This window comes from Lemur catta, chromosome 8 (genome assembly GCF_020740605.2).
Source record: "Lemur catta isolate mLemCat1 chromosome 8, mLemCat1.pri, whole genome shotgun sequence".
NCBI lineage: Eukaryota > Metazoa > Chordata > Mammalia > Primates > Lemuridae > Lemur > Lemur catta.
This window is the reverse complement of record NC_059135.1, coordinates 21,828,694-21,855,570: the sequence shown is the minus strand read 5'-3', so window position 1 is coordinate 21,855,570 and position 26,877 is coordinate 21,828,694.

Sequence of the window (26,877 nt, the reverse complement as noted above, 5' to 3'; positions counted from 1 at the left end):
CCTAAAATATTAGTGAAACAATATGGTTTATGCCAAACACCTGCTTCCCTTCTGGGAGACTGAAATTTTGGTATGTGCTAGGCAGAGGATGCCTTCTATGACCAGCCCCTAATAACAACCCTGGCCATTTAGTCTCTAATGAGCTTCCCTACTAGATGACATTTCACATGGGTTGTCACAACTTGCTGTGGGGGATTAAGCACATGTTATGTGAATCTAGTAGGAGAGGACTCTTGAAGCTTGCACCTGGTTTCCTCCAGACTTTGCCCCATGTGCCTTATTTTTTTGTTGTTGTTGTTGTTGTTGCTAATTTTGCTATGCATCCTCTCATGGTAATAAATCATAGCTCTGAGTATAACTATATCTGGGTTGCTGTCAGTTCTCCTAGAAAATCTTCTGCGCTGGGGATAGGTCTTGGAGATCACTGACACAATTGGGCAATCTAGTTCCTCCCAGATTTTCAAATTTGGGTGTAATTAAAGAATTTTACCCACTCCTACAGTAGAAAGTCTTTATTCATCCTTCCCAGCTGAGTCTGAATAACTTTCTCTGGATATAGACAAGTGACTGCTGTGCATCTCACATTCTTCTCTTTTCTGGATGGGAGATTCTATTGCACTTATCCTGTGTTTGGTCCACCTTTGAAAACTGTCAGTGTCTCTATCAGTTTCTAACCCACCCTTCTACATCCTGTTTTGTGATGTTGTCACTGAGACTCTGCAAATTACATTTCTGCTTTGCCAATTGGTCCCCTGTTAAACTATGTCAAAAGGGGGTACTATCAGGAGACCAAAAGGCTTGAAGGAGAAGACGGGACACAATATTTCCTGTTTGTTTCTTGTTTCTGTCTGTGCTGCCTCAGCCTCACTTCTTTACCCTGGAATGGCAGTCCATTCCAGTAGCAGTAGTTGAAACCAGTTTGCAGTTTTTCCAACACTCAATTGGCTTCATTGCAATTCCTCAAAATCAACACCAGCTGAGCAATGTCCTTTCTTCAACAGTCAGGGCCTAGCCCTGCATAGCCCCTTCCTTCTGATTTAGAAGTACCAGCATCAGCTGACAAGCATTTCTTTTTTAAAATTCTGCATTTCAGCATCACAGAGCCATTTTTTCAAGCTTCTAAATTTTAATAATTCAATGTCTTCCCTTTACTTTCTCAGCCCTAGCGGTCATAGCTCCTTCCTGCAGTCGTTCTGTCTGTGACACCTGCAGAGTTGTTTTTTGATCACTTAGTTCTTCAAAGACTAGTTTATTAATACTTTAAATTCTCTCTTTTAAAATGGCCTGTGTGATTTGCCTCCTGGTTGGATCTTGACTGTGTATGAATGGGGAGAGCAAAAAATGGGATGGTGACCTTTGGTCTTAGAGTTCATATTACACGAAAAGCACCTTGCAGACTTAATCAAAGACACTCCATCATCCAGAGATCCTGGGTTATCTGCCTGCTGCTGTGATTGGAAGGGACTCTATTTTATCCCTATGGAGAGTATGTGAACATGTTCCATTTGGGAAGGAAAGGTGAAGTGGGTATTAGGTGACCAGAAGGGCTGACTGTGGAAGAGACTAGATAGATGTTCACCAAACTTGCTTCCCTTTCCTCCTGTAAACTAGATTATAGTCCCCAGATTCCTTACTTTTAGGTGTGGCCACATGGCAGTTCTGGCTGTATCAGACTGTAAGGGCTGCCTTAACAGAGTACCACATACTTTGTGGCTTAAACAACAGAAATTTATTTTCTCCAGTTTTAGAGGCTACAAATCTGAGATAAAGGTGTTAACATGGTATTCCTTCTGAGGGATGTAAGGGAGAAATGTTCCATGCCTCTCTCCTAGTACCTGCTGGTGATCTTTGCCATTTCCCTGGCTTGTAGATGCATCGCCCTGATCTCTGAATTTATCTACACATGGCATTCTCCTCATGTGCCTACCTGTCTCCAACATTGTTCCTTTTTATAAGGGCACCAGTCATATTGGATTAAGGGTCTACCCCCCAGAGTGTGACTTTACCTTAACTAATTACATCTACAGTGAGCCTATTTCCAAATAAGGTCATATTCTGAGGTACTAGGAGTCAGAAAATCATGATATGAATTTTGGGGGAACACAATTCAACCAATAACACTGGCCAAAGTATGTAGTGGCATATATCATATGCCACTTCCAGATCTGGCCCATAAAAGCATCCAAGTTATCAAATGCTCTTTTTTCTCTGTCTTCCTCTTGGATGTCAAGCCCCAAAGACCTTGCACTCTTTGTGAGCAAAACAGAAATATCTATTGTGTTAAGACACTGAGACTTCTGCACCTGTCCTAGCAGTCAGCATTACCTTAACTAATACAATTACTTAGATGAAAATAATGATCATATTCTTTAAAAGGTATCACAATTCCACTTATACTTTTATCTATATTTCTCTGACAGCACTTTAACATGTGCATTATATTTATATATACCTAATCCCCCTCTAAGCAAAGAGCTACCAGAGGGCATGATTTGTATCTTTCATTGCTTATATTTATTTTTATCCTACACTTTCTAGCACAATGTAAGCACTCAAAACTATTTGTTTGATTGAATAAAGTAAAATAATGGTTAAAGCAAACAAGAATGTGATATTAAGACACAGTCTATATGCACTGCTTCATTGTGACTACCTGCTAAAATTCTTAACTAACCAATTTAAATAATTTTCTTTAAACTAAATCTATTAATTATAATTAAAATTTCCATTCAAAAGAGTAAAAATGATACCTGCATAAAAAGTCAAAGGAGCCAACAGGTATATGAAAAGGTGTTCAACATCACTAATCACCAGAAAAGTGCAAATCTAAACCACAAGGAGCTATCACCTCAAAACTGTTAGAATGGCTATAATGAAAAAGACAAAAGATAACAAGTGTTGGGAAAGGGAATCCTTATACACTGTTACTGGGAATGTCAATTGATACAATTATGATGGAAAATAGCATAGAGTTTCCACATAAATTAAAAATAGAACAACCTTATGATCCACAATCCCACTTTGTGGTATATATCTAAAGGCAATGAAATCAGTGTTTTGACGAGATATCTGCACACCCATGTTCATTGCACCGTTATTCACAATAGCCAAGATACGGAAACAACCTAAATGCTCACTGTCAGAGGAATTAATAAAGAAAATATGGTATAATATAATGTGTATACCAGATTTTCTTTATACAGTGGAATATTATTCAGCCTTAAAAAAGACGGAAATCCTGCTATTTGCCACAACATGAATGAAACTGAAAGACATTATGCTAAGTGAAGTAAGCCAGACTCAGAAAAACAAATATTGCATGATCTTACTTACATATGGAATCTAAAATGGTCAAACTCATAGAAACAGAGAATAGAATAGTAGTTACCAGGAACTGGGGGGCGTGGGAAATGGAGAGATATTGGTCAAGGGGTATAAATTTTCAGTTATTCAAGATGAATTAGTTCTGGAGAGCTAATGTACAATAATATGACTACAATTAACAATACTTTATTGTATCCTTGAAATCTGCTAAGATCTTAAGTGTTCTTATCACAAAAAAAAAAAAAAGAAAAAAGGGATAGATTAGAAAAAAAAAGAGTGGTGATAACTAACTGAGGTTATGGATATCTTAATTTGTGGTGATTATTTCACAATATACATGTATATAAAATCATCAGATTGTACACATTAAATATATACAATTTCTAAATATCAAATGTATGTCAATACAATTTTTTAAAAAAGAAAATATAAGGAAAACTACTTTAAAGACTTTCATCTGGCCACCAGGCTACACAGCTGATACATTAATTGGCAATACTTAATACTGAAAGGGGGATCATATACATGCACAGAACCAAAAATCAAAGAACATAGGTCAAGGTATCAAAGGATAAATGTCTTAAGCAAATTAAAAAAAAAAAAAGAAAAGTACTAGAATGGCCATTTGGACATCTGTAGGAAAGCACTGGTGTAATTTCCTGAAGGAAAAAGTAATGTCTAAATTAAGTTGTTTCTGAACTTAAAAATAAACTCTCAGTTGTTAAGGAGAGTTTTATATTGAGAAGCACTTACAAAGTCACTAAAAACACTCTCCTCTATATGAGTTGGATAGGCTTAAATTTTAGGGCCATTTGAAAAACTTTTTAAAAGTCAGAAATTCTAGCAAAGAGAAAAAACATGCTTCTCCCCACAAATTAACCTTTTAGAACTTCCCAGCCTTCTCCATGATAAGAAATGGTTGAAGTGAACACCAGTTTGAATCCTTGTATTTTCTATAGAATGCATGAGCGTTATGCTAATAACACTCATATGGTTAGTTTCTATCAGGTCAGTATACTTCAGCCATTAGTTTTGAATATTCCAGGTTCTTATAAAGAGAAATGTGGTTGAAACTGTCAACAATATTGCTAACCAAAGACTATTTTTCTGTGTTTTCTGGTAAAAAGCAGTATTAATTAGAAGACTCACATTGACCTTGCGCTATGTAATCATAGTTTTCCACACGAATCTAAGAAATCGAGTTTCTGAAAATAGAATGATAACAGAATGACATCTTCTGTTGAGATAGATAATAGTGGCTGGAATGATTTTCCAAGTAGCCATTTTGATGGAAATTATTGAATTGTACTGTAACTAACTTAAAAAACTCCATTTGCCACAATATAAGGTGATACATTATCTGTGATAATAGAAAAATAAGGGATATGGAGTACATAAAAAAGAAAAAATTGTCAGAATGCAAGACATTAATATGAGCCCTTTTCAAAGGTAGGAAATTGAATGCAAATACATGAAAATTACATGTATTTAAATGCACCTGATCTAATTTAGATTTTGGAAAGACAATATTGCATCTGGATGGCAAAATTACTGTTATTTCTCTTAATCTGGGGCAAACCAGGGCCACCACTTTTTTCCCTTTTGAAATAAAAGGGAGTGGAGGGAGTAAACACATAGTAGTCAGCAAATATTTATTCAGTATTCACAAGAAATGAAGTGCTAGGAGAGGATTTAGAGAAGGGAAATTCTTTATGAAAAGGAGTAATGTAGCTGGTTCCATATTCTTAAAATATCAACACAGATTATCCAAATAAATGAATTTTAGAAAAATTAAATAAAAATATTTATTGGCACTTCTAGCATACCAATGACTTTATGCAAGTCACTCAAGCTATCTGAACCTCAAACTTCCTGTCTGTAAAAGGAGGGAAATAATGGCTAATTTCTGGAACTTGTGAATAGTATGTGAGAGAATATAGGCACATTCTCCAAAATAACTTACATTTAACATTTTCCTTTGGAACTGTTTTTGGTTTACAGTGCCCAAACTTCATAGAAATACATACCTCGCAAAATAAAATTTTTTGGCTAATGCTTACAAAGAAAACACTATGTATGAAAAACTCAGTAAAATTTTAACAAAGTCATGTATGGGAAAAAAATCTTAAATTATCTTCCAAACATAACCGTTAGACCATCAGAATTACAAGTAGACATTCTGAAAGGCAGCCAAGTATCAAACAAAGGGAATACATAGTACATTTCCACACACACACACATGTATGAAAACCAATACATTGATTAGTAATCAATAATTGATAGTTTAATCATTTAGCTTCCTGATGTGATTGCATATTACTCACACATAAGGAATTTATTTTGTCTTATTTACCTGAAAGGAAATTGATTAGGTGCTTTGGGTTGACAACACATTAAACTATTACACATTTAAAAGAAGGGAAATAGCCTCCCAGTTAGTATTTTTGTGCAGAGCATCAGATTTTCATGAATCTGTCACTGACATCAAGCAGGTGATGTTTATACATCCAAAATAACTGCCACTTAGTAGGGGATCAAAATATTGTAAAGACTCTTAAAGCAAACCATGATAAGAGAGCACAGGTTCTTCCTTCATCACTACCTATTTCTGAGAATGTTGTTGCTAAGGATAGTATAATAGAATACCTACCTCCCAGAACTGCCATTAACAGAAGTACATGTTCAGAATTATAATATCACTATTTTAAAACAAAATATACATATTTAAAGTCTATATTTGATTATTAAAAGGTGTTATTTTGTCAAAAACATTTTAAACTCTTTTTGATATCATTTTGATGGATGTGTATAAAGCGCAAACATGTGCTCTTCTCATTGTCTGGAAATAGTTTGTGTTCGTGAAGAGCTGTCACATTTTTAAGACTTTGCAATCTGTTGAAAATTTTATTATTCTTGTGTATCCAATGATTTCCAAGCATCATATCAATAAAACAAACTCTCTCTTAGAACCATACAGGACTAAGAATAGCTAAATAAGCTAGAGGCTCCAAGGATACAACTGCATGACAGTGGCTTTCTATTTTTGTTGAGATGTTAAAGATCACCCCATCATTTAGGTTTTAACCCCATTCGCTTATTTGTAATTGCCTTAAGAAATATTTTGTGATATTTAAAACATTTGTCACATTTAATTATATTGGTATTACAGAAATGTTATTGTTTTGATCTATCATATATAAATTTCTGATTATTTTTAATAATTAATAACCACTTATTTTTCCTCATTATAAAAACATTATTTACTTAAAACCCTTATGAAAATAACTTAAAGAAACACAGGTTGAAAGATAATCAATGAAGGGACAATAAAAATGAAAGTATGTTCTCAAGAGATAAAAAAGAGACAGTTATAGTAAGAGCTCCAATATTTTCCTTTACAATTCCCAAGATTATGTAGTTTACACAATCAGTCTTCTCTGCTCCATCCTTTGACATATTTATTTTCTTATGCCAAATTAGCCACTTTGAAGTAATGCAAATACACAATAGAATTTGAGAGATGCTATTCCATTTAGGGACTATCAAGGTATGAGTTTTATTCATCTCTATATTCCCAGGATGTACTCAGATACCCATATTAGGCATCCAAAGCATGTTTGTAGATAGTAACCAGTGAATCTAGTCCAGTGTTTTCCAACCCTTTTCACACAATAGAACACAGGGAAAAATCATTTTATACAAAACTCTTGAGTAAATGGAGGAGGGTACTCATGGCCAGAAATCATTGGTCCAGGCCCTGTCCTGATGCCCTGAGGGCTGAAGCCAATAATATCTTGACACACTTATAACCCATTCTTGTCATGCCAAGTGGGAAATTCACATCTGAAACTTTTCAAAGTTTCCTCATGCATAAAGATACTTCATGCATCAGGTGGAACACTGGAAATGGGGAAATCAGTATCATCTCAATTCATGTTGAAATGAAAGAAGAGTGACTCATCTAGAACAACGATGGCAGATGTCCAGTAAGCATTCCACATTTCTTTTCTGCCAAGTAGTTGACACAAGCCAGATGGAGACCTTGAGGTGGGCAGTGGGCACCCATGGTTGGTTGTGGGTCTCCTAGATGGACCCATGACCACTTCTGTAATCACCTAATAACTATTCCTTTTATAAACTATTGATTTTGTAAATAAAAACAAGATTATCAAGTATTTGTATCACTTCAACATTGCACACTCATTTTATATATGAGAAGACAAGGTAAGAGGGATTGCAGGATTTACTCAACCTCCTCTAGCTACCTAGTGGCAGAAGAGTGACTGGAAGCCAAATATACTGAACCTCAGTTCCAGAGATCCATTGGAAGACAGAAATCCCAGTTAACCAGAAAAGTATAATGCCACTTCCAAAAGAGTTTAAGTTTTTAAAGCCTAGCTCTTAATTTGTTCTGAGAAAACTTAACCCAAAACACTTGAATACAGTATATGTTTTACAAAATAATTAGTATTTTTAAAGTTACATCTTTGCTTTGTTTTCCTGTAGAAAATACTTTTAATTATACCCAAATGTATATGCAGCAATAACATAATATCATAAATATTTTTGGAATTTGCTTGTGGATGAACATTGCCTTTGATATCTCAATATGCTAGTGGTACCTGGCCACTATATGCTTTTGAGCATCTGTTAAAACCCTAGATGCTAACATGAGATTCAGCTCATACCCCAGGGACATTATCAAGAGCTTACATATTTACCCAGGTTAGGTAATTCATTCTGTGCCCCTTGACTTTGTTAGGAATGAATTTTGGATCCTCACTGCCCACATACAGAGGAAAGAAAGCAATAAGTAGGTGGGCAAGAAACACTTTTAGAATTCCAAGCAGCATCAGGGCCTTTTATATTCTATGCCCTTCACTCCATTAAGGATAAAATGCCTTCTTAGGGCCATAATCCTGGGCTGAAATATTTTATGTTCTCCTTGGAATATTATTGTCCAGTTATCAGAAACATTAATTTATCAGCAAAATAAGTCCCCCTGGTTAACATTCACCTAAACTAATTGATAAACAAGTCCTAAGTCATCAGTACCCTAAAATGACTTTTAACATAAGGGTGTTCCCTTATTATCTTAACATTTAAATAACTTACTTCCTTAATATAATCATCAAAGGCAACATCAACACCAGAAATGCTGTCAAGCTTGCTGAACAATTGTGAAATTATGTGTGCATATATGGAGTAGAACACTTACATAAAAGCAGCTAATATATCAACTATAACATCAAAATACTGCAGCAAGGGTGGGAATAAAGGGAATATGAACTAACCTGTGTGTGGAAAATATACTTATTAAGAAGGAGCCAGTGGAACATCTTGAACCAGCAAAGTTCCAATTCTTGTTGCACAAGAAAACTTCCTAATTCTCACACTATGCCCTTCTCCCTGTGTCAGTTATTACACATTTACTAATTTATTAATAATTAGTAATAGATGTTATAAGGAGTTAATAGATTATTTCATGTATTTATTCAATATTTAATTCAGCATTCAATATTTTGGACATCTACTATGGAATTCAGAAACTATAAAAGAAAACAGATAAAGGAATGACATCAGCAAGATGGAAGAACAGGTGCTTTCTACCTCCATCTCCTTAAAGAAACATTAATTTAAGCAACTACTCATGGATAAGAATACCTTTGTGGAAGTCTGGGAGTCCAGTGGAGAAATTCTAGCACAACATTAGATCATAAAATCCAAGAATAGATGCATTGATGAGGGTAATACGAATAGTTTCATTTTACCCACACCACCCCTTCCTCAAGGTGGCACTGCTCAGTACCAAGAGAAGTCCCCTTGGCTAGCAATTTTTCTGATAGGGTAAAGTGAGAACATAGGAAGTGAATACCTGGATCCCCCAGCCATGCAGAATGCTGCCCAAGATTCCCACTTCTTTCTTACCTCGTCAGAATACTGATGTGATTGGCATGGCTAAATGTTTGGGAAAGTTTGGGGGCTAGGAAGAGATGCCACAGAACCTACTAACTACTCCACAGGCATCATTAGAAAGACTGCCCAAAAGCTGATTGGGATGCTTTGCCTGCAGACCCTCCCCAACTGGCCCACTGGCACTCCAAATACTCCCCACCCAGACCACATCCTTGAGTCTACCTCCATGGACAGCAAGTGCAAGCATCTTGTACAGAAGCTGGCTGAACTCTGTGGGATTGGGAGAAGGCACACAAATGAACATATTAGAGCACTGCCTTAGGGAAAACAAACAAGAGGCTCCTAGCACTTGACTTGGCTTTGTGGGATCAAGAGAAAGCATGCAATCTTAAGAATTCCCCTGGAGTGGGCCCATTCACACAAAAAGGTCTAGGAGAGTCTCCAAAATCTCTAGATGGTCTGCTTGGTGAAAGTGTTTCTTTCCTGAAGATAGTCAGTAAAGACTGGAAGAGGTCATTAATTCTTCAAATCTGAAAACAGAAACACAGTACTTCAAAGAACACAAAAATTTAAGGAAACACGATACCACCAAAAAAACACAAAAAACAAAAAAATAAACACAGTAATATTCCAGTAACAAACCCCAAATAAATGGAGATGTATGAACTGCCTGACAAAGAATTCAAAATAATTGTCTTAAGGAAGCTTAGCAACTATGAGAGAACGCAGATAGACAAGTCAACAAAATTAGAAAAACAATAAAACAACAAAACAAGAAGTTCAATGAAGAGATAGAATCATAAACAAAGGACCAATCAGAAATTCTGAGTCTGAAGAATACAATGAATGAAATTTTAAAAAATTCCATGAAGAAGACCAACAGTAGGTTTCATCAACCAGAGAAAATAATTAGTGTATCTGAAGACAAATAATTTGAAAATATTTAGTTAGGTGAGTTAAAAAGAAAAAAAAATGAAGAGAAATGAAGAGAGCCTCTGGGATCAACGGCACACCATCAAGAAAGCTAACTCTTACATTATAGGATATCCAGAAGGATATCTCAAATCTTCCCAAATCTAGGGAGAGATATGAACAGCCAGATACCTGAAAGTATATTCGTAGGTATTTTATTTTCTTTGCAGCAATGATGAATGGTATTTAGTCTTTATTTGGCTCTCAGCTTGACTGTTCCTGGTGTGTAGGAATGCTGCTGATTTGTGTACATTGTTTTTATACCCTGAGACTTACTGAATTTATTTATTAATTCCAGGAGTCTCTTGGAACCTTTTGGGTTTTATAGGTATAACATCATATCATCTGCAGAAAGTGACAGTTTGACTTCTTCTTTCCCTATTTGGATACTCTTAATTCCTTTCCCTTGCCTTATTCCTCTGGCTACAACTTCCAGCCCTATGTTGAATAGAATGGGTGAAAATGGGCATCCTTGTCTTGTACCAGTTCTTAGTGTGAATACTTTCAACTTTTCCCCATTTGGTCTGATGCTGGCTGTGGGTTTGTCATATATGGCTTTTATAATTGTGAGATATATTCCTTCTGTGCCTGTTTTGTTAAGGGTTTTTATCATGAAAGGGAACTGAATTTTTTCCAGTGCTTTTTCTGCATCTATTGACATGATCATATGATCTTCGTTTATGCTTCTGTTTATGTGGTAAATCACATTTATTGATTTGTGTATGTTGAAGCATCCTTGCATCCCTGGAATGAAGTCCACTTGATCATGGTGAATCATCTTTTTGATGAGCTGTTGAATTCAGTTTGTTAGCATTTTGTTGAGAATTTTTACATCTATATTCATAAGGAATATTGGCCTGTAGTTTTCTTTTTTTGTTGTTGTGCACTTTCCTGGCTCAGGTATCAAGGTAATACTGGCTGCGTAGAATGAGTTGGGAAAGATTCCCTCCTTCCTGATGGTATGGAATAATTTCTGTAGAATGGGTACCAATTCTTTTTTGTAGCTATGGTAAAATTTGGATGCGAACCGATCTGGTCTGGGGCATTTATTTATTGGAAACTTTTTTGCTGCTTCAATCTCATTGCTCATTATTGGTCTGTTCAGGAGTTATATTTCCTCCTGATTGAACATTGGGAGGTTGTTTTTTTACAGAAATTTGTCCATCGCCTCTATGTTTTGAGTTTATGTGCATAGAAATTTTCATAGTGTTCTCAGATGATATTTTAAACTTCTGTGATATCAGTTATAATTTCTCCTTTTTCATTTTTGATTGAGCTTATTTAAGTCATTTTTATTCTATTCCTGGTTAATCTAGCAAGAGGTCTATCAATTTTGTTTATCTTTTCAAAGAACCAACTTTTATTTTGTTGATCTTCTGTATAATTTTTTTATTTCTGATTTCTTTAAGTTCTGCTCTGACCTTAGTTATTTCTTTTGTTCAGCTGGGTTTGAGTTTGGTTTGCTCTTTCTTTTCTAGTTCCTTGAGATTTGTCATTAGATTTTTAATTTGTGATATAGGCATTTGAGGCTATGAATTTTCCCCTTAGTAATGCTTTTGCTGTATCCCACAGATTTTGATAGCTTATGTCTCCTTTGTCATTTAGTTCAATTAATTTCAGTTAATTTCCACCTTAATTTCATGACTGATACAATAATCATTCAGCAGAAGGTTGTTTAATTTCCATGATTTTGTGTAGAATGAGTGTTTCTCTTGGAGTTGACTTCTAGTTTTATGCAACTGTGGTCTGAGAAGACACACAGTATGATTTCTATTTTTTTGACTTTGTTGAGCCATGTTTTGTGGCCTGATAGGATCAATATTGGAGAATGTTCCATGTGCTGATGAGTATAGTCAGTAGTTTTGGGGTAAAATGTTCGTAAATGTCTGTTAGTCCCATTTGTCCCATTTAAGTCAAGTGTTTATTTATTTATTTTCTGCTGATATGATCTGCCCAGTTCTGTCAATAGGGTGTTGAAGTGCTCCAGAAATTACAATGTTGCTATTTATCTCCTTGCTTAAATCTATAGGGTTTGCTTTATGAATCTTGATGTTCCTCTATTAGGTGAATAAATATTTAGGATTGTTTTATTTTGTTTTTAAATTGCTCCCTTGACCATTATATGATGACCATTTTTGTCTTTCTTTACTATTGTTGATTTAAAGTCAATTTTACCTGACATGAGAATGGCTACACCTGCTTTCTTTTGGTTTCCATGTGCCTGGAATATTTTTTTCCATCCCTTTACCTTGAGTCTGTATGAATCCTTGTGGGTTAGATGTGTTTCCTGGAGATAGCAGATACTTGGCTTGTATTTTTTTTTTTCCATTTAGCTAGCCTATGTCTCTTGAGTGGGGAATTCAAACCATTCACATTGATTGATAGAATTGATATGTTGGATGATGTTTTGTTCATCCTGTTGGGTATTAATAGTACCTTATTGATTTGTTTTACCTCTTGTACTATTGTTTTATATGAGCTCTGAGATTTAGCCTTTGGGTGGCTTTACTCTGGTGGGTGACTATTGTGGTGATCCACGTATAATGCAGTTCTGAGTATTTCTTGCAGGCCAGGTCGGGTCTTGACAAATTCCCTCAGTGATTGCTTGTCTGGAAAAGTCTTTATTTTTCCTTTATGTATGAAACTTAGTTTTGCAGGACACAAAATTCTAGGCTGGCAGTTGTTCTGTTTAAGAAGACAAGATAGTACCCCAACCTCTTCTGGCTTGTAAAGTCTCAGTTGAGAAGCCTGCAGTTAGCCTGATGAGTTTTCCTTTGTAAGTTACTTGATGTTTTCACCTCATGGCTCACGGGAGTTCCCCCTTCATGTTGATTTTGGCATGTCTGATGACTATCTGTCTTGGTGATTGCCTCTTTGTGATGAATCTCCAGGTGTTCTAAATCCAGGTTGTACCTGGATGTCTAAATCTCTAGCAAGACCATGAAAGTTTTCGTCAATTTTTTCCCTCAAATAGAGTTTCCAGCCCTTGTGCATTTTCTTCTTCACCATCAGGGATGCCTATGATTCTAATATTTGGCCATTTTACATAATCCCATATTTCTTGTAGGCTTTGTTCATTTCTTTTAATTCTGTTTGTCATTTTTGACTGACTTAGTTAATTTCAAAGAGTTATCTTCAAGCTCTGAGATTCTTTCTTCTGCCTGGTCTAATCTATTCTTAAAACTCCACTGTGTTTTGTGTTTCCTTAAATGAATTTTTCATTTCCAGAAGTTCTATCTGTTTTTTTTCTTTTAATATGTTGATCTCTTTAGTGAATTTTTCATTCATTTCCTGAATTGTTTTTCTGGTTTCTTTGAGTTGGTTTTCCACTTTCTCTTGGATTTGGGAATTCTTTATCTGTTATTTTAATATTTTTATTTTGTTTAGGATCCATTGCTAGAGAGCTGGTGTTCCCTTTTGGGGGTGTCCTTTTGCTCTGATTCTTCATACTTCTGGAATTCTTTTGCTGTTTCATCCTTGTCTGAAGCGGCTGCTGCTTCTTATTTTTGTATTTTCTTCTATTTAGATAGGGCTTTTCCTCTGGCCTCACTCATACAGGTGTGTTTGTACCACGTATTGGGTAAGAACCTCTGGCTTTGCTTGTGGGTGCTTTGATGGTGATCTATGTTCTGGAAGGATGCCTTGGTTACAGATATCCCTAGAGTGGTGGTTTTCCTAGTTGCTAGTTGTTTTTAGGGTGTAGGAGTGGGGAGCTATGTGAGAGGGCAGAATTCTGTCTCTCTGTGATGAAGGAGGATGGAGGTCTTTGAAATCCTTTCTCTTTCCCCAGCCCTGTGGTCTTCTTAACAGTGTAAGTTGTATTGGCATGCCCAGTTTATTTTCTGAGACAGTAGGTGGTGCCTGTGGGTGAGAATCAACCACAGTCCTTCTCGCTGGACTACAAGCCTCTTGAGGGTTGATCTCTGCTGATACCTTGCTCCTTCCTGTCCTGCTCCGCAACTTCTTCCCATGCAGTCTCTGAAGGTTCTGGTGCCATTCCCTCAGACCCACACCTGATCTGTGTTTGTCTATCTGTTCATTTTTTCTCTTTCATCTAACACTTTTTCTTTTTACTGTGATGCTCTGGCAGCTGGTGTCTCTGGTCAGCCAACTTCTCATTCCTAGATAGGATATTTCTATCACCATTGAAATGCATGTTAAAAGGAAATTATTATTTCAATGACTTATTTAGAGACATAATAAATGTGCAGTTCTATAGCTCTATTATCAGTAGTTATTGACGAGAAATACAAAGACATATAAATCAAAAATACATCCCTTATCAGTCTCAATAAAGCAGTTCCAGTGTGGGGCTTGTTTGAATGCTATAGAGATTATCTTGACAATATAGAGCATATCGAAGAGTTCTACTGCCATGCACACCTCCCACAGAACAGTATAAGGAAATGCCTCCTTGATTTGGTCAGAAATAAAAAAATAGTGCTTGAAATTACAAAGTTAACAAGGTTTTCCAAAGTCTCACCATTTTGTGATTGCTACAATCTAGTCCTTGTGTCTCTCTCAGTGCCTGATGCTCACTCAGGAATTATTTGCCAAACATTTTAGGGAAGTCATTGTCATCCCAAAAATATATTAAATATTGATTTCTGTACAAAATGAGCAAAAATTATTTTTTTAATCTCCTTGGAATAAAATTAACATGAAGAGTTTTCATTGTATTTTTCTGCATTTTGGTTTACTTTCTTCCTGTGTTCCCTTTCTCTTCTTTGTCTTTGTCCAATTGTTTCTATGGCATTCTAATTTAAGCTAAAGTTTAATCAGGATTACATGATATGATATCTGGAATTTACTATAAAATACTCCAGCAGTGGGTATGGGAAAGGAATGGGAGGACATAAATGAAATAAGATTTGACATTTATTGGTAACTGTTGAAACTGGATTGATGGGTACATGGAGTTTTGTTACTTTTCTATTACTATTGATTATGTTTGAAAATTTTATAATAAAAAGTTAAACCAAAGCTTAATCACATTTAATTTTGTTTGGAAATTAAGAATTTTATTGCAATCCTTGAAATAATTGGAGGCATACTGGAGTGTTAAAAAACAAAGATTCAAAATTAATGATGAAGCTTTTGAAACAAATTTTCACAGTAAGAATTAAAAAATATCTGGTAGTATATAGATAGCATAATAATCTTTCTAGAGATTGATAGAAAAATAGCACCAATTTTCTCATCACTTTCAATTTGTTGTAATTATGAATAATTCCAAAGTCTCTCCAGGGTATTTCTGAGCTGATTTGATATCTGAAATGAACCCAGCCTTAGATACAGCCTGTTACCATGGGCAACAGCTCAGATCTAGCCTGGGTTTTTGCTGTCTTCAAAGGCACTGCATTGGACCACGGTTGTTTGGGTATAAAACCAGTGGAATGAGGCAAATGTTAAGATTTTTGAGAGAGAAATATACCAATGTACTCAAAAACTGAATGAAATCGCAGATATCCTATCAAAGCATAACACACACAGACTTTAGAGTCATCAGGCCTGTGTTTGAATTCCTTGGCTGCTTCTTACTTGCTAGGCCACCAAGAGTAATTTACTTTTCCTCCCATCTCTTGTTTTTGTTTGTTTGTTTTTCTTTTTTTTAATTTGTAAAATGGGAATGATAATACATATCTCAAAGTGGTATTGTAAGTGTTGAATAATATTTGCCGATATAATACTTCTGGAATATACTGGACAATATAGCAGATGGTAATGATTCATCCTAACATTTACTATGTGCCACGATACTTGAAATGAGCTAAGTTCTGATGAGCTAAGTTCTAATTCTAAAACATCACTGGATATAAGTGATAGGAAAAAGGGACATGCTTTTCCAACAATGTGCACAAATTCCAACCATCCCTTTAGTGGTACCTGAGGGAACCAAGTTAACCCAAGGTTCAAAAAGGCAGAGTCAGAGCTAGCCATGATAATGTTATCTGGATATGCATCTTTTAGATAGTTTGGTTAAACAGAAAGAGGAAAAATATTAACATAAATAATGGATATCTCTCTTGATCTATCAGTCTCTGATTTTAACCTATCTAGCCAGATTAAGCAGGAGATATATGGGAGATGATACCTGTCTTGGACTGTCATGGTGCAGTAAGGCAAACGTTTTGTTTTAGGGGTGTAGTGTGTACGTGTGCATTTAATAAAAAGATCCATTTGTTTTAAACGATATGTATGGAGATGACAAAGTTAATGTGAATAATTTTTGCTTACACTTTATGAGTGTTTTATCCTCAACACCTAATACTGACTTTCAGAATTTATCCTTTTATTCATTGAATTAATAATTGTTGAGTGCATACTAAGTTCTAGGCCGTGGGGATAGAGCAGCACATGAAATTCTGCCATAGAGCTCATATTCTAGAAAACAAAGACAGACAACCAATGTTTCCTAAATGAATGGGTACCTCCAGAAGCCTCTCTGCAAACAGGCCCAAAACTTTCCCCATAGAGTAGGTTTGGACTTCCTCAAAACCCAACTTCTTATACTATCAATCATGAAAGAAATAATCTTTGTCTTAAAGATTATTTGCCAAGAGACCTCCCCAAATTCCTAACTGTACAATTTAATTTTGAGTAGAATTCTCAATTGTTTAATCAGCTGAGATAATTTATCCTCAGGTATCTAAATAAGTAAGTAAACCTCACAATTACTACCTTCTTTAGTGTCATTCATCTAAGTGCTAAAAATTCTGCTAAATGGAAATTTAAATTTGTCACTCAATAGAATAGATGGAATCAGACAAATGTGAAGTTAAAATAAACGTTTCTATTTAACTTAAAAGTGATAACTATTTGAAACCAAAATTCACATAGTCACCGATAAATAAAAAGTATAATTCTTCACACATAATATTTAATTACCATTATCCATTAATGTATGTATAGTGGGCATTGTTTTACACACTCTACATACATTAACTCTCTTAATCCCCACAAATCCCTGTGAAGTAAACATTACTATTATTGTGATTTTACAGATGAAGAGACTGAGGCACAAATGGGGTTAAATTACATGCTCAAGTTAAGTAAATACAAGAATCAGAGCTGGAGCCTCAAGTTTGTGCTTATAATCACTACACTATATATATTGTAAGTATTTTTAAATTGTCTTTATATTATGATGTTTTGATAATTTAAAAAGGCTTTTTTGGCTGGGAGAGACTGCCCTTCCCAGATCTAGCCAATTTGTAAAGATAACAAAGGGCCCAGTCAGAAGCATATCTTTGCTATGCAAACTAACCACTCCTGAGCTATACTTCCTTTATCTGGCATTTACACCCCAGGAGGCAATATTTCTCTGCCTTAATCATCCCAGAGCTAGGTGCCAGGCAACCAGGGACCACCCATATAGACCGAAGCAAGCCAAAATTATCCAAACTGGCCAACCCCAGACTGTTCACTCTGCCTTGCCTTGCCTTTCCAAGAAAACTCCAGTAAAGGCAGTGACCTAACCTTTCCCTTTGCCACTGTCCTCTGTCGGCTGACCACCCTGGTGTCTTTTCCACATAGCCACACATGATGAGCCCTGCCTCCTGTCTCTAGAACCTGTGAGTATAATAAACTTTGTTTTCCTGAGCCTTTCCTGTGTCTCTTCTTATGGCTACACCTGACTGATTATCTCATAAAAGAATACAAAACACATTACACATCCTTTGAGAAAATAAACAAATTGATTTTAACTGATAAATCCATAAATCACAAAGAAAGTACATTTTAACTTTAATGTGATAAAAAAACAGAATGAAATGTTGATATTGCCATCTCTCAGACAATGGCCCCTTGCTAGAGGTTGTTTTCCATGGATTCTTAAAGCACTTATTTTAGTGGTTTTAGAATTTGCTTCTTTTAGTAAGAGTTTATTTTGAAAGTTGAGTATGCAATCAAGCCTTGGAAAATGTTTTTTTTTTCCTTCAGAAAAGAGATTTTATTGAGCATGTATTATATAGGCACATTAACTATGTAATCTATAAGATGGCACTGAAGATAGGCATTATTCCTTGCATTTTACAGAAGAGAAAACTGAGACCCAGGAATACCACATAATTTGCTCACACTGCTTGGTGGAGCTCTCTGAACTTCCAGTTCCAAGGAAGAAAAAATTCATGAATTGTTCTTTGCTCAAATAAACTCTGCTAAATTTAATTTGTCTCAAGTTTTTCTTTAAATAACAAGATTGTATTGGAGTACTTAGAATGTGCAAAACAAGAACACTATTTAATTGACTAAGCTATATTTCCTCCCTCCCACTCTGCCTGCCTGCCTTCCTTCCTTCCTTCCATGATAAAATTAAGCATCTACTCAGAAGTAGGCACTGAGAAAACCCTGAAAATTCTTAGGTGGTTAAATCTCATCACATCTTGTGCTTCTATCTGTAGTTCTCTTCTTTCCTGCTAGAATATAAACTCCAGGAAGGCAGGTATCTTTGTTTTGTTCACTAATGATCACCAGTGATGCATTTATGCTATGTTTTAATGACTTGTTTTCTGAAATAAGTGCTATGAACCAGCTTCTGCATTAATCTTTTTGTTTCTGACATTCTGAGGATGCATGACAACAGTAGTTTCAGCGTACCTGGTAATACCCAGAACCAAGAGTCCTTTCCCATGGCTGACTTTCACACAGTGAAAAATTCTTGATTATTTATTTTTTTGTCCTTCTCTTCATGACTGTATCCACAAAATCACTACTTTTCATTAGTAAATGGTCCTAATGTTTAGAAAGTCATTATTCATTTGAATAAAATTTTGGTTCATCTTCCCAGAAAATGCCCACACTCATATACATACACACAAATTGAGTATTTGATTTCAGGATTTCACTGACCCCCTAAAACCTCTGGAACATGAAACCAAGGTTACAAAGTCCTAATTTAAAAGTATGGCATAGTATACATAAAGAGTCCTAAAGACAACAGAAAGAGTTTTATCCACACACACACATAAATACACACCAGAAAATCTATAGTATGTCATTTGCTTTCATCTCATTTTATCAAACTTCTCCGATTTTTTAAGTAATAGAACTAGAACTAAAACTTACTCTTTGAAGAAAGTAAAATCACTCATATTTCAACTTGGGATACTGAAATATGTTAGAAGCAGTATCTGTTAACATTTATTGTTAAAATTTACATTTGCAGCTGCTCTGATTGATGGAAGATTTGTCATTGTCAATTTATTAATATGAAAGTGATATTATATAAGTAGCTATTTCCTGTTATACTGAATCTATTTAGCTTGAAGCTGTTTCCTTCAAAACTCCTTTGCCAGATACCTATAAATTCTTCTGGTATGATTCTAGATTGATACTGCACCTGATATTCTTGATAATAACTAAGTAACAACAGCATGGTTACAATGCAATAGGGCACTCCTGTTTATTCAAAGTGCCCTAAAGTTTCCATATTAACTTTCTCCCCTGTTCCCATGTCCAACCTTCCCCACTGAGTAATGGTAAAGTGAAATTCTTTGACTTATCAATGACATCCTCCTTTTCTTTCTTTATTTATTTTCTTTATTTCTTTCCCATTCTTTTATTCTCTCTCTTCCCTTCCCCCATCTCATTTTCACATATCTCTTTCCCTACTTTGATATGTATTTGATGTATTTGTCTCACTTCTCAGGCTCTAATATTATTTCTTTTGTGCCTTTTTCAAAACAGCAAGCATTCTTCTGAGATATATATATATATATATGTATAATATATATATATCTTCAGTAGATGGCCAATCATCCTAAAACCAGTTTAACTGGCAAAGTAACACCTCTTTCATGAAGTCAGATTGTCATGTTGCCAGGACAACTGCAAATATGATCAAGCTCAAATCCTTCCTCATGGAACACTATTCATGTTGTCATGACAACCTGTAAGACTTGGTTTAACTGTCATTTCTACATGGAAGATCTGCATGTACTTTGGTTAAAATCAGGAACAATTGATAAATTTCTGTAAATTTTCACACTTCAGATTAACTTCATGCCTCCAAACTAAAAGTAATCAAATGTGACAGCATTTTAAAACACGAGCATTTAACCATGAAAAAAAATTATGATTGATAGAGAAGATATGTGGCAGTGGAAGTTATGACTTACTAGGGATATTTTAAAAGCTACCTGGAAACATGTTTATTATTTTTACCCAATCAGTATTTTAAATTTGGATTTATAATGATGAGAACTATAGATCCTTACTAACTGTGGAGACAGTAGTATAATAAGTTCTGAATTAATGGTACTTATTTCTTAAATAAACCCAATAACCCCTCAAATAGTAATATATGATGAACATTAAATGTTAAACAAAAGGAATTTTTGATATTAGTGAAATTTTATTACTTCTCTACTAATTGTATATCTCTCTTCTTAAAGGTTTCAATGATATTGATTCAGAAGGCTTTACATGCTATCTTTTGTGATCTACAAATCTTTTTATTTTATTCATTTTTATATTGCTAATATCTACATTGGATACTGAATTACTGACAGAAAAAATTTTATATTTTAAATTTCTCCTACTAAAAACAATCTCTCTGCTCTTTATCTTCTTTACAATGTATTATACATGGTACCTCTTTATATAATTCTGGTGTGACTTTTGTATTATTTTTCTTTTCTTCTATTTAGAAATCTCAAATGAATCCAACTTCTGATCCCTTGGCATCAATTCTTTGCTACTGATGTGGAAGAATTGTGATTCAAATAATATTCAGTGTGTTCTCTAATGTCAGGCTTGATCTTGTGCTATTAGGATTCCAATTATGTAACTTAAGAGCAGAGCTCTAAGAGAGTTCATGGATCACCTTCAGAGGGTCCAAAAATACACCTGAAATTGCATGCGAAATTTTAAGTGTATGTTTGTATATCATTTTTACCGGGGAAAGAGCTCAAAACTGTCATCACATTAGCAAAGGAGGTATTACCAAAAATGGTCAAGAACCACTACTTTAGGGCATAATATGACATTGCAAACATTCATAGTGAAGTGGAAATTGCTGATTTTGAGTCAGAAGAGCTGGTTTTAAATCCGAAGTTTTCCCTATTAATGAAACACATTTGAAAAAATATACAGGAATTATGTATCCTATTGTAAATATTAGAATATAGTATTGACTGATAATACTAGAAAACAGTGAAGTCTGTTACAGAAAATTAAAAACTAAGTGCAGTCAAAATCATTAACACTGGATTTAGAGCCTATCATTGACATAAATTAATTTCCATGTAATATTCCAGTAAGAACTGACATGAGAGATATTTTTAAAGGGCAGCATTATTTCCAAGAGACAGGAATAGAAGAAAACAATGAATTAAGTTCTAGAAAATATGAAGTGTATAATATAGTTTGTATTATAGATATTTGGGTAAGTCACTGCCTATAGGTTATACCTTCCTTGAAATGGAAAATTTTAACAAACATCTTTTAACTACAATGTGTGATTACCATTGATTTGACTTGGTAAGTTCTCTATAAATCAACGGACATTTCCTAAGGGATATTTGAAATCAAATTAGATGTCTCCCTATAATGAACAACTTCTCTCCTGCATGTGAAGAACAACTTTCCTTTAGGTAAATATAGAAAATGAGTTGTAGGTAGAGAAAACCAAAACAAATGGAAAATATGTAACAAATCCCTACAATCATGTTACAAACAGGTATCAAACCAAAGGAAATAATGTCCCTTAAACTCAGTTGGGCTCTGTGGATAACATAAACATGGAAGAAGCAATAGATTTGCTGAAGGACAAAAAGATATGCCCAAGAAAATGACAAATTAAGAAGAAATCCAAGTAAAAGTAATATTAGTTATATAAAACAAACACTCCTTAGAAAATTTTATTTACTATTGGATTAAGCTAATGTTTAATGTACTTAATTTAGCATTAAACTTAGAAATCTACACAAATAAGCTAGTTTGGGAGGAGAAAATTTTTGTTTCAAGTCACATGGATTCCAGTTAACTATTTAACTATCTTACAAACATGGAGGGGTTTCAAGCACAGGTGAGTGACTAAAATTATGTGGGGTTTTGTGGTAGGAGTTGACGGGGGCTTTCTGAACACCCTTCATACCATTACTGTAAATATCTGCTTTTTGTTTCCAAAATGTATTGGATGCCTAGCATTGCGTTTAGTGCTGAAGATAAGAACAGTTGCCAGATCTGTCACAAAACCAGCATGAGCCAGAGTTGGGGAACACTGAGAATATCATTTACTAAGTAGGGTTAGGCAAGGATATTGACCTTGTGGAAGGCAGCACATATTTATTGGGTGATTGACTCAGGGACTGAGTCAGACTAAATTAGCTGCCAGTCTGGAAAGCCCTGAAGAGGAAGAAACTGAGAAAAACACAGTAATGGTGCCAAAGTGTTCCAGCTCAGGCATTCATGCTAGCCTGGCTGAGAAAGATAAGTACTTGGTCAAGTGGACTGCATTTGGAAAGGGAGAAAATCAGAGCAGAGGAAACCAAGGAATAAGAGCAGAAGGCAGAGGGTCGGAAGCCAAAACAAGGGCAAACAGAGGAGGTAAGTTTCTACAGTAAGGCTTGAGGTTAAACTAATATCCAGAACCACCTTTTTGATGAGAAAAACCATACCAATAGAATACCCCCTTATCTTAAAGGAACAGTTTTGTTAAGGTGAATGGGGCTTTTAGACAAATTTCTAACTGTCACTGCCCTTGCCATCATGAAACTAGTTTTAGAGACAAGATATATTCATAAAATCCAAATAAAAATGCTATTGTGTGTGTGCTGCATGTAAGATATTATGCTAAGCCTTGTAAAGGATGCAAGAAGGAGCCTAACATAGTAATTGCCATTAAAGATTTTATAGTCTAATAAAAAGACAAATATGAGGACTAAGTTCACAGTTTTAAAGGATAAGTGTCAGGTGAGTAGAAGCATGAGGTCAGTTCGAAAATGACAGAGTTGTGAACTGTGAGGGAACTACAGTGGCGCTTAGATCACACTGGCAAACAGTACTTAAACACAGGGTTAATCATTTCAAGGAAATATTTCCTTCTGGGAAAGAAATGTCCTGCCAATAACAAATGAAGACCTGAAAAAATCGCCCATTTAGTTAAGCAGTATGGAAGCTACCGCTGTTGACATAACACTGTAGCCACCCCAGCACCAAGAAAAATGACACCTGGGTATAGTGTGAGTGTATATGTGTGTGAGCACGTTGTGTGTTCTTAAAAATTGACAATGTTTATTAAATACCTACATTCCTATTCACATGATTCAAAAGAGTTTTCTTTAACCTCTAATTTTAACAAGCATATGTCACTTACTGTATATATACTTGCTCCCATTTACTTTAATTCCTTTTTTTCTAGAGTGGAAAAAAACCTTCAATATTCACATATTAGGTTCTTTCTAATTATTTTTCTCTTCCGCCAGGAAACTATCTTTGTGTTCTCAAATAAAGTAACAAATATATTAATAAAATGCCAACGAAACTCCTCTTAATTTTACCTTGGGACATTTTGGCCCAAGTAAAGGCTCATCTATAAATAAAAATGAACTGAATAAAATAACATTTTTGTTTGAATTCTTTCAATGACAGTTTTATTAAGCAATATCAAAAAATAGTTAAATATAACTGAATCATAAATGTTTTCTTTCTGTAGTTCTAAAACAGAAGAAAAGTTGACAAAGTGCCTGACAGAATTAACCACTCTATTTTATATTCTGCCTCAACTCAAACACACACATGCACACACACACACATATACACACACAATCCCACTTCTATACTACTTCAAAGTTATCCTCAAAAAAGACTGTGAACAGTCCAACCTTTCTGTCACTTTAATTCAAAAGATTAGGTTGCTTAAACATAGAAGGTAAGAGTGACACCTTGCAAAGATCAGATCAAACATGAAATATGTTGTCCTGCTTTGGAAAACAAAATTTTGGCAGACATTAACAAAATACACATGGACAAGGAAGGGCTATGTCATATAAGAACTGATTGATCTGACAGGTGTCATTTATCCTAGAGAGGGGATATAATAACCATCCTCAGACATTTGAGAGGCCATAGTATGAAGGGTGACCATCTCCTGCCCCATAGCCAGGTATCCGGGGTAGTGAGGCCAGAGTATACCATTAGAGATATTGGATCCTGGACACATTCACCTTCCGATTGCGGCATTTTCCATAAATGAAAACAAATAAAAACTTGTCAAAACTTGTACTAATGCTGGTGAATCATATAAACAAGTTATTAATCTGAAGAGGCTAAGCCAAAACATAGACAATAAATAACAATGAATTGAACATAAATGTCAGAGATTAAATGAGGTCAAAGATTAAAGATAAAACAGTAGTAGAATCCTGGCTTAAAATAGGCTCATCATTTAGAGCCAATTATCGCTTTGCTGAAATTTCATTTTTATGCTTCCAGAAAGAAGAGGTAAGGAAATCCCCAGGGCCTTAAAGGAATGCTTGAGCTTTGATGGAGGAAATGTAACACTTTTTATAAGCTACTAAGTACCAGGCATTTTACATGTATTACCCCATTTAACCCTCACCACTGTTTTAATGTCATATGCATCATTATGATTGTTATCCTCATTTTATACATGAGGCTTAGTTACTACACTACACTGCCATTCTACAAGGGATTAAATGATTATTTATGATGCCTGTGAGGAGAACCAGGCCCTATCCACAGCAATACAGAGGGAAGTAATTTTTGAATAAATGTAATTCCCTGTAGAGTTTTCTGAAATGGAATAAGCTTCTTTGGGATAAAGTGAAGTTCCTATCATTTAGAGAGTTCAAGAAGATCTAAGAGAGACTGTACAGAGTAGTTATGCATTAGGTTAGGTAAGAAAATCCCTAAGGTCCTTCCAATTTGCAGATTCTAATTCTATATATGGAGTACAATGTGTAAAGTGAAGTATTTAACAGCAAGGGAAGGTAACCTGGATCTAAATCATAGGTTGTCCATCCTATAACAACTGTTTGATTTTGATCAAGTTGCATAATCTTTCTAAGCACCATCTTTACCAGATGGAGAGAATAGTATCAGCCTCACTAGTTTAAGATTGTGAGAGAGAATATAGGCAACATGCTAAACACAGTACCTGATACATATTCAGTATCACTACATAGCAGCTGGTGTCAATGCAATTCAGTTAATTACATATGGCTTAAATTTTGTCCACAAACAGAAAACTTTTATGTCATTTTAGTGATTAAGGAGAGGGAAGCTTCAGAGTTTCTATTTCACCATAAGAGCTGAGCTTGAAAAGAGATTGGGGTAATGAGGGGAAGAGAGAAGAAAATAATAGTAGAAAACAACAAGAAGCCTTCTATGAACTTTTTCATCACTGATCTTGGTCAGATTCTCTGAGTTATATAGGTATTAGTTTTCCTTGACAATGTAATCACATGAAACAAACCAATGTGAAACAATGTAGAAGCACCAAACTAATATTCTTTCAGCCAGAAATTAACTATAAGAACGTGGAGTATACTTACAGCAAGATAATTTTCATTTTTTCACAAAAATCTTGTTGTTCAAGAAAAAAATTTATTGTTCTGTATCAATTTAGATTATCTCTCTTTTTTTCTTCCCTCTATTATTTCTCTTGAGGATATCTGGGATCAAAACTCATCCTCTCCCCAGAATAAATATAATGTAGTACAGTTTAGGGGAGGAGAGATACAGTGACCTGGTGTTCAGGAAATATGAAGGAAAACACACTTTCATTTTTAAACACCATGAAAATAATGTTATAAAGAAGGCAACAAGGCAAGTACTCAATCCACTGATGCTGAAGAACCTTTAAAAAATGCTTACCTTTGGAGACATTTAAACAAAATGAAATATAATAATAAGTAAACCTAAGAGACCAACTGAGAATAATTACTTAATTTGGGAAGATGAGGCAGGTAGTAGCTAGTCTTCAGCTACAGCTGCAATATGGACCCTGAGAGCTATGGGAGAGGTTTAAAGGCACATCCTTGGAATTATACAAAAAAGGGTTAAAATACGGCCTCCATTAAACAAGTTCTACCATCTTAGGTGAAAATTATAGAGAGGTTAACTTTGACTCAATAAGAAACAACTTTTCTAGTTATGGAACTAGATCTTTTAGGTTTTAAGTTACCCCATTCAAGGTTTACAGGCTCTAACGAGCCCAGGGCTCAGCTTCTGAGGCACAGAGAACTTTACTTCTGCCACCTCCTTAAGGTGTCAACTTGATATTTTAGGAGAGGTGAATAGTTTAGAAACTCTCTTTGGGTATTTATAATAGAGTTTGTAACTTCAGAGGCTCCCAGGTAAATCTAGGTACCCTAACAATCCATTATAGTTAGTTGAACCTTCTCTACTCCATATGTACACTTGGTTACTGTTGAATTTTTCAGATATGTATCCTCAGGGATACTAGCTGGCCCTGCAGACTGTTCTCACTGGCCCTGGTCTATAATACAGGTATATTCTGCTACCACTTCTTCTAATTCTCATAATTCTTTCATGTTTGATCATTTTAGACTCATTATTCAGTCAAATTGAAAAATTCAAAACCTTTAGAAAACCCTACAAAAAGTGTGTCAAATGGGAATGTATTCACTGTATCAAAAAAAAAAAAAAAGTACAGGGATTAGAGGAAGAGGGGTATTT